Here is a 14,938-nt window from a genome sequence, read left to right on the forward strand (position 1 = left end):
CACACATACCTATGATAAAGTTTAATATATAAACTAGGCGGAATAAGAGATCACCAACAATGACAACTAATAAAATAGAACAAGGGTAACACTATACTGCAATAAACGTTACGTGAATGTGGCTTCTCTCTCTCTCAAGATGTCTCCCTGTACAAATTCAATGCCTTTTCTATCTTAACTAAGCACTCATCATACACAGTGGCCCTCACTTGTGCAGTTCAAGGTGTGACGGTAAAACTAGCCCCCGTTTCCTTTCCTTCTTCACAATTTCACGGATAGAAGATTCATTCCTATCGGAGATCTTAGTAATCTCAGCATGCGAGGCTTTTTCTTTCCTTATAATGTTGAGAACTTTGAACTTTTCACTTAAGTACTTTATGGCTTTTCTTTGCCAGTGTCACTACTCTGGCACTCTGGGGACATTATTAGGTAAAATATGGTTACTTGAACACAGTCCGTCTGACAACCGAGACAGCTACCAAGCGGCTAACAGGCAGGATGCGCCGGACCAGAGGGATGGTTCCCGTCCCAGGCAGGACAGGGCACAGCAGCGGCAGATTTCATCACGCTACTCAGAGCAGCATGAGATTTAAAACGCATGCATTGTTTATTTCTGGAATTCTCCAGTTAGTAATTTCCAGACTGCCAATGACCATGGGTAGCTGACACTGAAGAAAGGGAAACTGGATAATGGGGGGCCTGCGGCACAGGCCCCACAGAGCAGACGGCCCACAAGGCACACAGCCTTGCCTGCCACCGAGGAGGGGCGAGGGTCTTCATTCAAACCTCAAGCCCACTTGATTTATGAAACTACGTGTCAACCTAGGAAGGGCCTTTACAGGCCATCCAGGTGGCCCTCCTGGGTGGTTCATTTTAATAGTCATTCAGTGCCCGTCCCAGTGGCTTCCCCCTGTGGACAGCCGGGCTCACCTTAAACGGCTCTCTCAGAAACTCCCTTCCCAGAAAAGGCAGAAACGTGTCCCCTGGTGTGCTCACTGGTACAGAGTCAACAATGCTTACGTGATGGACGCCAAAAAGAAGACTGTCATCCACACGACTCAGCGTGAGTGATGTCAACATATTTCAGGTGTCTGAACTCAGCCGACGCGGAGAGGTGGCTGGGGGCAGGGGAGCTGACCACTCGCGACGCTGGCCTTGCTCTGATCACATGAGCACCCAGTGAACCATGTCTGTCCGTCTGTCCAAGGGGCGTGGCTGCAGGCACATGGCGCTTCACTGTGGTCCCCCCTGCTGCACTTGCTTTGAAGCATGAATTAGGGGACGGGGCCAGCGGGGTAACGAGGTCACAGAGGAGATGAGTGGAAAGCATGTTGCTTTCACCCCTGAAGAAAGCGTTGCTCGAGCAAAAGCAATTGCTTTGAAAGCAACTGACACAAAGCTGGCTTAATCCTTGTTCTGGAGACACTTACAGCTGCCCGCAGTTTTTAATTAATACGCTGGGATCCCTAACAAAGGGGAGGAGGTCGGAGAGTATGAACAGATTTCCTTACCCAAGCCGAGGAAAGCTCTTTGGAGGAAACGTCTGGGCTGCTTGGGGGGGGCCTGGACCTGCCTGTGCCCTCTCTCCCCAGCATGTCAAGGCCCTAGGGTGGTCCTATGTGGCCCCCAGAGGGAAGGAAGGTGGTCCTGCCATCTGCGTAAGCCCGGGAAACCTCCCTGCCCACACCTCACTGCAGTCTGTCCCAACCCATCCCTCCTCACCTAACACCTTCCTTCACTCATTCCACAAATATTTACTGAGCAGCTACTGCACAGAGCAGCCACAGTGCCGAAACGAGGAACTATGTTTATGTCAGAAGCTTGAGCCAGGTGCTGAGGCGTCCAAGCAGTATTGAAACAAGCATGATCTCATATTCAGAAAGCTTATGTCTCGTGACAGAGACACGGTCAGGCTTCATAGCCACTGTCCCTTGGGATTGTGTCTGTTCTGGATGGTCTGTGCCATTGACACACCAGTTCCTACATGGTTTGAACATTACCCTGAGAGAAAGAATGATCACACAAGTAAACGCGCCATGTGAAAAGTTCTATGAAGAGGGGACATACCACTCTGGGTCCACACTGGCCCGAGGGACATGGGCCAAGCCGCCATGCTGTGCTCTGTCTGCCCTCTGTTGACGGTCCCCACTGAATGCTCACCTGCTCCCAAGCCCGGCATCCCACCGCCACCTGCTTCCCAGACTCTGGTCCCCCTCTCTGCTTCCGTGGCTCATCTGCCTTGCTCATTTGTCCGTTTGCTCGTCGGTTCATTCATTCATTCACTCATTCATTCACTCGCTCGGCCAAGGAGCAGTTGCTGGAGGCTGGGCACTGAACTGTGCACCGGGGACACGGTGCCTCCCGGACGCTTCAGGGGACAGGGCGCAGCTCTCCTCCTCACCACCCCGTGGCAGGATCCTTCTCTTTTGGTTAGTGAATCCCATGTCAGAGTCATTCCATCTGACAAAGTCTCTCCTCGTCTGAAGCTCCCTGTCTCCTCATATCTTCATCAGCCCATTTCCACATGTCTAAGCATTTTAATGGCATATGGTTCCAGGGGGGAATCTCCAAATGAGAGAAAATTAGCCACTGTGCTTATTGGGCTAAAGAAAACGACTGGAGGGGAAGTTTTCTTTAAAAATACCCACAAGAAGCAGCAGCCCAAGGAGATGTGACTGCAATAAAAATGATGATTTTTTTTGTTAGGGGTGGTAATGGGGGTGGATGATCAACGCGCTTTCTTTCCCCTGGAATGCGTCACAGTCATTAATTTGTTTAATTTATTTTTTGCCTCTTCCCTAGCGAAGCAGTCCAATTCACTGTCGGCCCACCCATCAGAACAAATTACACTTTGGAAATATCCGAGTGCTTCAATTTTCCATTAAATATAATAAGAAATCACAATGCACTGTTTTGGCCTGATGACTCCTCGCCAAGGATCTACAAATACTTTTTTTTTTTGTTTTTTTTACAACTGCTGCCAGGCAATTCTAGTTGTCATCCTCAGTGACACAGAGGGAGGAAAACGGGCCCAGGAACACCAGACCCTGGAGGGATCTGTGCTCCTGTGGGTCCCTCTTGGTGGTGCGCCTAACCTGCTCTGTGTGTATATGATCTGATTCTGCAGTGCAATTACAAGTCTTCATAGCAGGGGCCTCCTCCTCTGTTTCTTTGGTGTCTCCCCTCTGTGCCTCAGTTCACCCACTGTGGCCGAGATAACGGCTGCTGCTGGCTGATGAATGCACAGAGCTAGGTCCCAGGAGGACGGAGCTGGCCACTGGCTCACAGAAGCTGGCCTTCTGCACTCCAGCCCTTGGGACCTATCTCAAGGCTCCGACGCTCATCTCTCTCCTTCCTTATTATAAGCCACCGCTCAGATCGTGGAAACTGCTCACCCCTGCAGATCAATCTATTCCAAGGAACGTTGCTAATTAATGATTGCGTTTCATTTTCAGGACGTTATCTTACTGGCACAGATTGGAAATTGAAATGTCCAGGGGTTACACGTATGGTATAGACGGCTCTTTCAAGTCAGAGATTAATTGTCAAGTGTTAATCTTTAATTTTTTTTACTGCAAAATCTTGTCAAATCTTGTTGCCGGGGGGAAGGTGAGAGCTCAAACCTACCTTACCTGATGTTCAGTGTCCCCGAGAGCAGAGCCGCCGGCGGTGCCAGGGCTGCACTTTCTGGGTCTAGAAGAGAGCACAGGCTGCAAAGAAACGCTGGGCCTGGGAGTTGGGCGAGTTCTAGAATGGGAGAGGTTTCTAAGAAGCAGGAGGCAGGGTGGCCCTGTTGCAGGTTGCAGGCTGTCTGCTGAATCGCGGTCAACTTCCGCCTGGACAGGAGCGGGATGTGGGGCCAAGACTTGACCTCCTCCTACACAGGCAGCTGGGGGTCACCTGGAGGACCAGGTTGGGACCAACAGGTCTAGATGTCAGAAGACCTGGGTTTACTGCCAGCTTTTCCTAGTCACTAGTAAATCAGTCTCAAGGAACCTTTGTTTGGTCCTCTGTAAAATGGACAGCATGCCATCAATCTCGAGGGCTGCCCTGTCACTCAGCCATAACATTGTTCAGTTGTTTGCTGCTCTGCAGTCTACAAAGCACAATGGAAAACAGCGTTCCTCTATTGTCTCTTAAGCCTCACAGCTTCTTATAATCTCAAGTGGATTGAAGTTTTAGGTTTATGGACAATTTCATGTATGTGTGGAGCACACTGCCTGGCATTTAACAAATGTTAACTCACCCCTGCCAATAGTTGCAGTTTAGAATTTTTAAGAAAAAAACATTAACAGGATATCTGGGAGTGTGAATATGAATGAATAATTGTGTGACCATGACCAGTCATCACTCACAGTGACAGAATGTTGGAACATGGGATGTCCCCAGAGGACCCTGGATCTTAAGTGAAATCTACATGGGCTGGTGCCCCATGGAAATATCTTCCTTCTGACATCGTACAAGCATCTGTAAGAAGCTCCTGCATTTGAGTCCAACTCCCATCCTCTGGGTCAGGGGACCTCTCCCCGACTGCCCGCATTAAGTGATGGTGTATGACAGGGACCCACATCCAAGACCTTGAGACTGGCTGGTGCTTTCATCAGCCCCATCCCTACTCTTCCATTTTATCAATGGATATGCCTACCTCTCTCACTAAATCTGATGGCATGGAATCATCTTCATCTGTGAATTCTCCTAAAATACCTAGCACAGGGCTTTTCACACATAGCTCTTCTGCTCAATCATATTGAAGTGTGCAAACAAATACAAAATACTCATGCAAAACCTCCCTGGCAAAGTGTTAAAGGCGCTTTGGGGGATTATTCCTACCAATGAGAGCACTTCTCTTATCTCTTTTACCTTCTCTTTCTCTGGTGCCCCTTCCGTCTCCTTTGTATGCCCCTGTAATGGTTAATTCTATGTGTCAGCTTCACTGGTACACAGGGTGCCCAGATATTTGGTGAAACAGTACTCTGGGTATGCCTGGGAGGGTGCTGCTGGAAGAGATTAGTATTTAAATCAGTAGACTGAGTAAAGCAGATTGCCCTCCTGCATGTGGGTGGGCCTCATCCAATCAGTTGAGGGCTTGACAAGAGCAAAAAGGGCTAAACTTCCCATGAGGAAGAGGGAATTCCTCTTGCCTCACTGCTTGAATGGATGATCAATTTTTTTTCTGCCTTTGGACTCAAACTGAAGCATTGGCTCTTCCTGGGTCAACCTGCCTGCTTTTGGACTGGGACTTACATCAGTGGTTCTCCTGGTCTACTAGCTTACGGACAGCAGATGGCGGGGCTTCCCAGCCTCCACACCACATAAGCCCATTTCTTTTAATGAATCTCTTTTTCTTTCTCTGTACAGCCTATTGGTTCTGTATTTTTTTTTCCCCCTGGAAAATCCTGACCACTACACCCTGGATTTTGGTTTTTACTGGGACTTTGTTTGAGCCTGTTTTCTCTTCATCCCACAAGCTATACTTGGATAACTTCAGCCACTCCCCTTGTTCCAACCACCACCCTTATGTTGAAAAATCCCAAATCCTTCTCTTTGTTCCAGATTCCCCCACCTTCACACTTCAAGCTCTAGTATCTTACATTCAGCTGTCAACTTGACCTCCCTGCCTGGATCCCCAAGTTCCCTCACATTCAGTGAGTCCAAAGGAGATGATGGCACTTTCTACATGAACCTTCCTCCCCTCCACTGGTCCCTATTCCAGAGGATGCTCTATCTTTCACTCTGTTAGCCAACCTTGGGGCCATGTGTCTGATGCTCTCTAAATCCAACCAGTGCTCAAGGACAGGAGACTTGATCCCACCCCACGCACATTAGCACTGTTTAAGGTCATTTATCATCATCACTTCTAATGTTTATTGCACATGTTTATAGAGACTTGTCTTTCTATGCTACGTTTTGTCCTTGTGGGCAGGAATCCTGATTGATGCATTTTTTTAAAATTCCACAGGTCTCAGCAAAATACTTGGCAAATATCAGAAACTTAATAAATGGCTGTTGTCTGAATGAATGAGTGAATGAATGACTTCCCCTGGAAGTCTGCTGGGAGTAGGGAACAAGGCAGAGCACCTGATAAGACCTTGGCATGACTCGGGAGACACAAAGGAGAAAAAGAAGTTAATTTGTTTGCCAGAAATTAATAAAAGGCAAATTCCCCATAAATGGATGTGAAGTGAGGAAAACAAAAACAAGCAGTTATCTTAATAGCAGGGCAGCTAATGTCCCAGCTACTCTCCACGGTACGGGGCAAACTCTGCTATGGGAGATTTTGTTTGTCTGTTTGTTTTTGTTTTTGTTTGCCATTTTCAGAAATGGAGCCTAGGACACTGAGACAAATCCAATCTTTCTAAAGAGCCACTGGGGCATATTTAGAGTTCTCCCAACACACACACTGCCTGGGATCTTCAGGCTTTGAGTCAAAGGACCAGCACCGAGCAAAACTCCTGGAGCTCAATTAATCAAACTCATCCAGATTGATCTGATTTGAATTGTGGTTCCAGGCAGCTGCTAACAGTTCGGAGACCAGACTGCTGAGCTGGCTCCTGGATGGAGACGAGGCAGCCCGGGATACCCAGAAAAACGCAGATGGGAAGCAGACAGTTAAGCTAAAAATTCAGACAACACAGACCCTCCCTGTGAATAAGTCCAAAGGTCCCTTCCTTTTCACCTTCTCATGAGTGTCTTTTCCTCAACTATTTGGAAAAATCTAGGTAAATACAAAATAGGCTTTATACCCTGAATTACTGATACGACTGACAAATAAGGGAGAGGAGAGGAAGAGCTGCAGGAGAGATCTGGCCTTCCAACACTCAGGTCTCTGAAATGAATGAACTGCTAGTTTTCTTCCTTCACCAAACACACACACACACACACACACACACACACCCCCCCCATCCGTGAGAGTTTGGAAGCACTGCTGCTTGCAAATGGGCCCATTAAAAGCAGATAAATCAATGGGAATTGCATAAAAATATCTCATTTATCTTAAGATGTGTTGGACAGGGTTTTGAGTTTGACACACATTTATTCTAGAAATCTGTTTATCTGTGCAACATTTCTGAACAAAACACTTTGTGATGAACCCTTCCCACTTCTCGAATCTATATGAAGAGCAATTAAATTCAAACCTCGAAGACCAAACAGGACGCACACAGCAGACGCACTATCAGTTTGTCATTTCACCGCTGCCCTCCCTCCCTCTTGGATAACATCTTCTCCGTGGGCTCAAAAGCAGACACCTCCTGCTCTTATGAAACGTGCTTCTCATGTCCTCATCAAAGGCAAATACCCCAACCATTCCCTGAAGATCACAGATGATGTGACGCTGGTGAGATGTCTGAAGGCGGTTGGAAGTGACGGCCCTGGAGTGAATGACCTGCCTCAGTCCTGCCCGCACGTGATTCCAACTTGAGAGACACACATATGCCAGCAAGGCCGGAACTCACTCACAGCGGCAGAGGCATGGGCAGGAGCCCTTGAGCAAGGTGAGATATGGGGAAAATGAAGAGTCTACTCCACTGTGCCTGTGATCTCGGGGAAGTTCCCTCATCACCAGCCCCACGCCTCATGCAGTTTTGCATTCTCAGCCCCTACCAGGTGGCGGGCAAATGTGGGGACTGAGAGAGAGCAGACCCTCAACCGGGCAAAGAGCCTGGCACAGCAGTTTCTTAAAAAATATCCAATGAACACGACTATTGAATGACTAGATCCACACACGTGAAACAATGGGTCCCAGACCAGGCGGCAGACTATCCCAGGCACGTTCATAGGTTTGGAGTGGAAGTGACATGGTCCCTTAGGTCGCAATGGGCATTACTGATTACAGTCAGTATGTTCAGATTAGCGTCCACCGTCTACAGGCCCAAGGTGGGGCCCCTGTGTGCAGTGCCCTTCTCCCAAATAGACAGACAGCCTTCAGCTACTCAATGAAATCGTCCGGTTAGATAAACTCTGCGAGGAGTCTGCCTGGCCCTCCTTTTATTCCATGTTGGGTCCGCCCTCCTAGAAAGCCAGAAGTATGCAAGAACAGAAGTATGAACACAAGACCAGAAATTCTCTAGGAAGCACACTGAGAGTTTCAGCTCAGCATTTCTGCACAAGTGCCGGGGACACACCCAGCAACTCTGCCCCTGGGAGCACACCAACAGCTTGTGTTCTAAGCTCCTCCAAATAAGGATTTATTAAAACAGAATCAAGTGACAGTCTTGGAACTAAGGCAGCACAGATGAAGACCCTGAGGTTCTGCGGAGATGTTGACTTTTTATCAAGGTCAACACTGAGATTTATTGACCCAAGAGGTAAATATTGATGGAGGCTCAGGAGGTCAATATTTGCCCCAAGGAAAAAGAAATCTTACCCGTGACCCCCAAACTGAAATCTGTCTTCAGTAGACTCAGTTCCAAAATGAATTAGCTGTGACACAGATTAAGATATCATTTCATTAGACTGTCTAGGGCATTGGAAAGCAATATTAATACCGAGCACTTCCAGTTCAAAGCACTTTCCAAACATTAATTAAAGTGTACCACCCTCTGCCAGATGCGTAAGACTGTTGCCTTCCCAACTCAACAGATGGGTCATGAGAGCCAAGAAAAGGTTAACTAACAAAGCCGGCACGAGAATGAGAAGATGGATTAGACGTAAGCATGGGTTGGGAGCTCTGAGGGGACTAGCAAAGATCTATAGGACGATGCCTTAATTAAAGTTCCTGGTAAAAACTAAGTCCATTTGATTTAATTACTTTAATTTAGTTAATTTATTTCCCACTGTTGACAAATCTCCTTGGGTCGGTCAATTGTATTGCTTATTTACAGGGAGGCGTTTTGGCTGTTTACACATCATAAGCTCTATCTATTGAACACTGGTACTTGACTTAGCGAGTGAAGTACGCTGGTAGTTACTGGGAGGGAAGGGTCACGGTCTGTTCTTCTAGTTGCATGATAGTTACCACCTGATTCCAATTCTCAGGACTGCCTTGGCTTTCACAGTGGGGTCCTGGGATGCAGCTACTGAGAAACATGATTAACTACTCACCTACAAGTAACTGGTATTTGAATACATGTATCTAATTATTCTTCCTTTCGTAATGTCTCAAAACTGAACTGTAAATATTATTAAGCTTTGATTGTCTTTGCCACGGAGAGAAAAGAGACATAGATAATCCAAAATATCATCCAACTCAACAATCTTATTTCCTTCTGACTTCAGACTATATTATTTCCCTGGGTATCACGTTGGCCTCATTATGTTTTTCTTTGGCTATTGAGCACTGGGAAATAATGAACAACTCCAGAGCATCAGCCAGTGACAGCCAGAAAAGTCACAGAATGTGACGTGTTCTGGGTGTCAAGACAGTAACTTTGAGGACATGCTCTGTCTAACCCACACTCAGGTACTGGAGTTGACGGAGCTCAACTTTTAGAATTTTGAACTGTCAAAGTTATACCAGTTGACTTAAGTCTGTTGGAGGAATGGTGGGGTCTTACTAACATGTCCGTTCTGTTCACTTGGAAAGAAAACAATTCGGCTTGAGTAGATACAAGGGGTTAGCTGATGCCAGGGTCTGAAAAAAAAAAAAAAAAAAAAAGAACACAGGAGTCCTGGCCAGCAGTGTCTTCTCCTGCACTAGGATTTTGGAATTGCTCAGGGAATAAGTGAAACCAACAGGAACTGACACGGTTACCAAGGGGTAATTGGTCTGACGATATGGCGCAGACAAATGAAAGTGTTTACGGGACTTAATATTTAATAACGTAAAATGAAACAGTCGGCAAGAGCAGGCAGGAGATGAAAAGATCTGCAGCGCATCAGAATCCCCGCCGAGTGTCAGCGCGGAGTGCGTCTCCTGGGGGTCTGGGTAAGCAAGGCGCGGTTCTGCAGGAATTGTTGTCTTGGGTGTATTGATTGTATGTGCTCTAGTCAAGCTGTCAGCTTCTCCCTCCTGTCTTTATTTTATTTTTTATTTTCTACATTGCAGCATCCCCCTAAACCCTCACATAATGCTTGGCCTTCAAAGCTTAGCCGCGGAGCCATCAAGAGCTCAGCAGAGGAGGCGGGGGGCGGGGGGCGGGGGGCGGGGGGCGGGGGGCAGGGGAGGAGGGGTGTGTACAGGCCAGTTCTGCACCCCCGCCCCGGGCACCATCCCCATGGCCCTCCGTCCCCACGTGCCTGTGTGCTGGGAGCCCAGCAACCTCCCCAGACCCTGCTCCTAACTGGCGTGGGCGCCACACGGACCACCTCGTTCTTACAAACAGCGCTCCCTTGCTCTGCGTTAAGTCACTTCACCTGTAAACACGTCAGCTTTCTCGGCTGGAAACTGGGAATCACAGCCACCTGACAGGACTGTCTGGAAGATTAAATGCGATAATAAACCTAGAAGGCTGCGCACACTGTCTGGCCCGGAGCTGTCCTCCGTGAGTGGCAGCTGCTGCTGTCCCAGTGATCTCCACAGAAGTCGGTGGCCGAGTTAAGGGAGGGTCTGGATTCCAGAATACCTGGCCCTGAACGCGGAGTCCTGGAATTCTGGAGCTGAAAGGGCCCCTGAGAGATCACCTCACCGTCCACCCAGCTGTCTTCCCATCCGCCCAGACAGCTGCTAATCTCTTTGCTTTTAAAAGACCATTAGATTATTACAAACGCAGGGAACTAGATTCAATATCTTGTAGCCACCGATTATGGAAAAGACTCTGAAAAACAATATATAGGTATCTGTACAACTGAATCACTATGCCATACACCTGAAACTAACACAACATCGCAAATCAACTATACTTCAATTTAAGGAAAAAGAAAAAAAAAAGAAAAAACAATAGAAAAGGTTCAGAAACACAACCTCACAGCAGCTTGAGTAGCTCAGACACCTTTTGACCTGTTGGTGGGAAGGGAGGCTGTGGGAAGGAACTGGGCCCCTCCCACAGCCCTTCCTCTCGTGTGTGTAAAATTACTCCATTTCCATCAGCTGATTCCCAGCAAGTGTCTCTGCCCAGTGCTCTTCCACCGGTGCCCACAGATTCTCCAAAGAACATCGCGAGCTCTACCTGCCCGTCCAGCCTTGGCGTGGGGGGGGGGGGTCCTCCCTACCTGTGCTAACCGGTGAAGGCCAATCAGTTTGTGCCCTGCGTTAACGAGGTCCAAGACCTAACAGGGCATCACTTCCCATGGCGCACAGCATCCCATGGCCTCCAAACTTTCACCTTGGGAGCCATCTTGCAATAATAATAATAATAATAATAATAATAATAATAATAATAATAATAATAATAATAATAATAATAATAAAAACAATGACAAAAACTTCCCTTTATAATGCTCTTTTCTGAATCTAATCTTCCATGTCTCACATGATCTTCACAGCAACCCATGGCAGAGGTGAGGAAGCAGGTGTAGAGAAAAGCCAGGTGATGTGGCTGGGGTCTTAGAATCAGAATGAAACGTCCACTTAAACCCAAGTTTTTGGAGGCCAAGCGCCATGTTCTTTATATTATACAGCCAGTGAAAATGACTGCATCTCAGCTGGGGCAAGTCCTCCCCCCGACTCCTTCCCCAGGGACCTTTGTCAGTGTCTGGAGACATTTTGTTCATCACCCCTGGGGAGTGGGTGGGTCCACTGGCTTCCAGGGAGTAGAGGCGGAAGATGCTGTTAAGGATCCTGCAGCGCACAGGACCGCCCATGACAACGAAGAATCACCCATCCCGAAAAAGCAGCAGTGCCGAGGCTGAGAACCCCTGCCTTAGACTCGTCATGAGGGACAAATAACAGAGCCCAGTGACCTGACCGTCAGCCCAGGCCTGCTCCCCTGATTGTCCTAGTGGGCCCACCTGCCTTTCGCAGAGACGCTTCACGGACGTTTGCGAAGGAAGCTGGGCTGCTTGGAGGAAACTTAATAGCTACATGCAGAGTTGTTGGATTTGGGAAAGCCGCTGGTAAAGTTATTTTCATTGTGCTTTTTAAATTAGTTTGGGAGTTGGTGTTCTTCTTTACATAATTACAAGCTGACAAGCATGCTTCTCTATTTTTTTTAATTAACAGATATTTGTATTCCAGTCCTCCAAATTACACACCGCAGCCGGCACATTACAGGACAGCTGCCGTGCTCCAGATGTGGGCAATAACCAGAACATGGTAATGGCAAAATGCAAAAGGAAGACAGGAAAAAAAGAAGAAAAAGTTAATGTATCTGGATGGAGAAGAACAATTCTAGTCAACGTGTTTGGATTTTGTTTTTTTACGGAGATGAATACCTTAGATGCTCCCAAATTTTCAGCTCGGTTTGAACATTTGGGATGAAGCTGTCTGGGTCATTCGTTGGTGCCATCAAAGGCTCACCAGCGCCTTGTAAAAGCAGATTACAGATGAAATGGGGCACGTATAAATGTTAACAGTGTGCTGGAGAAACTATTCAAATTGCTCCTGTTTACAAGTACCCTACTAAATATGCTAAGCTCCTCCTGAAGAAGGCTGCTCTGAGATGGGTGAGCTGTCATATTTATGTATTTAGCCCATTTATAAGACTGCACCCTTTTTGCTCACTTTATCCCAGGAGTAGGCTCTCAGGAGCCCGCGGATCAGGAATCCTACACAATAGGACTTTGCAGTAGAAAAGGGGCAGGGTATGAGGTGAAATTTCTAGTTGCAGGCCTGCCAGCAAGCTTGCTGTGTGACTCTAGGAAGAAGACTGCACCTCTCTGGGTCCCAGTTCCTTCATTTGTAAACAGAGTGGGTGTGGCTGGACGGTATCTCAAGTCCCTGCAGCTCTAACAGGATATGATTACACGTGTTTCCAACCATCTTGAAAAATTCTGCCACATCTTTGGAACAGGTCTCTGCCGGGAAAGACCTAGGCTCTGGGACCACCAGAGAACCAGGCTCAGAGCACAGCCAACTCCTCCTCGGACAGAAGATGGCGCTCAAGTGCCAATGCAGCCACTCATCGGTGAAAACCAGGTTGGGGGCAAAAGGGTCAGTGAACATCAGTGTGGTCCAGGCGGATTCACTCCATTCACTGAGTCAATAAGCACTTGCTGAAGGCCTCCCATGGGCACAGAGGGAGGAGAGCTAAGACAGATTTCTATCCTTAGGAACGCCAGTCTTCCAGCGAGAGGGGCTACCGTGGGGGAAAACTTAGGGGCCATTCAGTAGGGCGTGGCAAGTCTGAAGAGGGGGTAAGCGTGGGTGCTAGGAAAATTCACAGAAAGAGTGAAAGAAATCTCCTGAGGAAGGGCTGTCCAGGCAGAGTCTAGAAGGATGAGTCGGTGGGAACCAGGGCAGAGGGAGTAAGAAGGTCTCGTTGGGGTTGTGGAGCTGTGGGGAGGGCAGGGTGCAGCGTGGTGTGTTCAGGGCGATGGAAGCCACCCTGTATTAGGATGCAGGGGCTGCCCTCCACACGACAGTCTGCCCCATGAACAAAGGCAGAGGGAGCAGCAGTGGAAGGGCCTCCAGCGAGCCGTGATGGCAGGTTTGACTCTCTTCACACAGTTGATGGCAGGAGGCTAATTTGAGTAATTTAGTGACGGGCTTGCCGTACCAGAATAGGGCTTTCTTGGATGTCTTCAAAGTTGGAGAGGGGTTCCTCCCAGGATTTTCTTGTTCGGTGGAGGAAAGAGGCAGCAGGAGAGCCTTTCCATGCTTTTTAACCTTCCACCTTCTCCCTACCCTGCACTGCCCGGGAACTGCAGAGTTCTGGGGTCCGAGTGCGCTAAGTGGTGTTGAAGGGTTGGCATTTTGTTCCAGCAAAACCAATGAGGGGAAACAGTTTTGTGTTAATGGGCTTAATGCAAGACTCCACCTGAGTTAAGACAACACAACGCGAAAGAAAACCTGGCTGAAATTAGCCTTCTTTTACCCAAGTCAAACCACAGCCAAACTGCACAGGGTTGACACTGCCACCTGGGGGTGGCTTGGGGGACTGCAGCCTTCTCTCCCACCACCCTCTTCCCTTCAGGGATGTTATGCATTTCGAAAGTCCTTCTTCCTGTTTTTCACTCTTCACTTAGCATGCACAAGGTCCTGGGTTCAATCCCCAGTACCTCTGTTGAAAATAAATAAACCTAAGTACATTTTCCCACCAAAACAAACAAACAAACAAATAAACAACACTTACAAGTGCCCTGACACCCTTTTAGGGTCCAGAAAAGTCATGCATTGCATCAACATACTGTCCTCTAAAGAAATCTGTTTTTTATTAAGTACCAAATTACGGAAGAGTTTTTTGATTTTACCTTTTTAAATTCAGTCATTGAATTGTTAACGAGTTTACTGACATGATGACAGGGGTGGCTTCTACACAATATTAAACTGCAGACATTTAGTATTTCAGCTACATTCCGAGTTAAATACAATTCTGTGGATTCGCTTAGGAATCCAGTTTAATTTAGAACACTGCTTCCATGACAATGGTGTTTGCCGAGTTCCAAATAAGTGACATCTGAGGAAGTGAAGAAACACTTGAGCGTGGGTATCTAAAAAGTCTCTAGGAGACGTACACGCAGCTGCAGAGGGACAGGCTGGCTGTGGCGGTGCTGTGGTCTCTCCCTCGGATTCCAGCCCCCAGTACCTCCATCACTTGCAGTGGCTGAGAAAACGGCTCCGGTAGTTTTAAGAGTTGAAACAGTAAACAAATACTGCTTTTCAATTCCCCTTTAATCTGTTGTTAGTCCCCTCAACACAACAGCTTTCACCTTCCTTTGTATCTCTTTTTTTTTTTTTTCATTGAAGTATAGTCAGCGTACAATGTTGTGTCAACGTCTGGTGTGCAGCATAATGTTTCAGTCATACATATATTCATTTTCATATACTTTTTCATTGTAGGTTACTATAGTTCCCTGTGTTATACCATATAAAGTTGTTGTTTATCTATTTTATATATAGTAGTTAGTATCTGCAAATCTCAAACTCCCAATTTATCCTTTCCCACCTCCTTCCCCCTCTGGT

General features: G+C 47.4%; 1 protein-coding gene across 2 annotated transcripts in view; it reads right to left on the reverse strand.

The window, feature by feature from the left end:
• The window catches only part of KIRREL3 (kirre like nephrin family adhesion molecule 3), a 487,625-nt gene that overhangs the window by 444,670 nt on the left and 28,017 nt on the right, over positions 1-14,938 (reverse strand). The window lies entirely within an intron of this gene.

The sequence above is a fragment of the Camelus dromedarius genome, chromosome 34 (assembly GCF_036321535.1).
Source record: "Camelus dromedarius isolate mCamDro1 chromosome 34, mCamDro1.pat, whole genome shotgun sequence".
Lineage (NCBI taxonomy): Eukaryota > Metazoa > Chordata > Mammalia > Artiodactyla > Camelidae > Camelus > Camelus dromedarius.